Source organism: Condylura cristata, unplaced genomic scaffold (genome assembly GCF_000260355.1).
Source record: "Condylura cristata isolate star-nosed mole 26May11 unplaced genomic scaffold, ConCri1.0 scaffold00001, whole genome shotgun sequence".
Taxonomy (NCBI): Eukaryota; Metazoa; Chordata; class Mammalia; order Eulipotyphla; family Talpidae; genus Condylura; species Condylura cristata.
In genome coordinates, this window is record NW_004567102.1 from 4,879,191 (window position 1) to 4,880,795 (window position 1,605).

The 1,605-nt window shown below is 51.2% G+C and overlaps 1 protein-coding gene across 2 annotated transcripts in view; it reads left to right on the forward strand.

The window, feature by feature from the left end:
- The first annotated feature begins 1,294 nt into the window (after positions 1 to 1,294).
- CMTR1 (cap methyltransferase 1) overlaps positions 1,295 to 1,605 on the forward strand; it is a 43,710-nt gene continuing 43,399 nt past the window's right edge. For both annotated transcript variants that reach the window (XM_004673438.2, XM_012723184.1), the window contains exon 1: positions 1,295 to 1,440. The gene's annotated coding sequence lies outside the window, so the exon portion shown is untranslated. The remainder of the gene's footprint in view (positions 1,441 to 1,605) is intronic.

The following is a 1,605-nucleotide window of genomic DNA, read 5'->3' on the forward strand; positions in this document are numbered from 1 at the left end:
TATGTCACTAAGCATGATCTTTTCCAGCTCCATCCAAGTTGCTGCAAAAGACATGTGCTTCTCTTTTTTGGTTGCTGAGTAATATTCCATTGTATATATGTACCACATCTTCTTAATCCAGTCATCTGCTTTTGGGCATTTGGGCTGCTTCCATGTTTTTCCAATTGTAATTAAAGCAGCAATAAACATGGGGGTGCTGGTATCTTTTTCAATCAGTGTTTTTGTGACTTGTGGGTAGATACCTAGGAGTGGGATTGCTGGGTTGTAGGGAAGCTCCAGGTTTAGCAGTTTGAGGAACCTCCAAACAGTTTTCCATAGTGGTTGTACTAGTTTGCATTCCCACCAGCAGTGCAGGAGAGTTTCCTTTTTCTCCACATGGCATGGATGGATTTTAATCACTGATGGATTGTGACAAGTTCAGATCTAATTTTTAAAAATACTTTGATTTTGTGGAGAATGCATCAAAATCATGACAGCTGCAGACAGGCACAATGATTTGAAAATTACTGGATAAGTCCTTGTGGGAGAGGTTGAGTGTGTGGGCAGTGGTAATGGGAAAGAGGATAGTGAGAGAAAATTAGGAGATAAACTCAATTAAGTGTATTTTGGTAGCTCTGGAGAATGGGGGAAAGAGCCTCTCCAGTTTTCTAGTTGATTGGTGGTGCCATCCACTGGAACAAAGAGCAGGTTTATGTGAGAACGTTAAGGTCAACTTTAAATTTGCAGGTGTGAGGTGACTGAGTGAGGATGTTCCACTCTTGGCCATATTGGCCAAAAATGAAAATTGGAAGAGTAATTTGGGATGGAAATCATCTGTGTCTCTATGACAAAATGTCACAGGCGACTTAGCTTCTTTTCTCCCAACCTTTACTCAACATCTGTTGAGCGACTATTGATGTATGCTGGATTTGTGGGGATACACACAGCCCTGAACTGGAAGACTGGCTTTCTGCCCTCACTTTGCCTTCTACCGCTCTAAACTTGTTCTTAGTCTGTAAAATGAAGAGACCGAGGCCCAGGAAAATTATGAAATTAAGGGATATGAGGTCACAGTACGGCACCTAACTCTTCATTTTTAAGAGTAGTCTCTGTTACTTTTGCTTTTGAGTCTTCCCCTGGAGGCGCTGGCGCGCAGGCGTCCTGGACCGCCGCGGGTAAAGGGGGCGGGGCGGGCCGGAACCCGCGCGGTCTTCCCCCGGGCCAGGACCCGGGCGGGGTGGAGGGAGCAGGTTGCCCGTGACGTCATCAAGCCGCGCGGCCCGCGGGGCTGGACCCGAGCGCGACAGCGCGGCCGGCGGACTTGGGCTGGCCTGTGGGGAAACGAAACTGAGGGAGGAGGCGGCGGCTCTAGCAGTGGCAGGGTTAGGCCCGGTGGCGGCGGCGGCAGCGGCGGCCTGAACCCTCCCTCTGCGCTCCCTGGCAGCTCGCCCTCCCCTTAGCGTGAGTGCCGACGCGCGGCCCCGGGGGACAGAGCGGGAGGGCGAGCGGGCTCAGCATCCTTCCCTCACCGCTACTCGGCTCCCTACCCGCGGTCGTGACCCTCGCCGCTTCCTCGCTCCTTCACTCTTTCCTGCCTTGCCCTCCATATCTCACTCCAACTCTGGG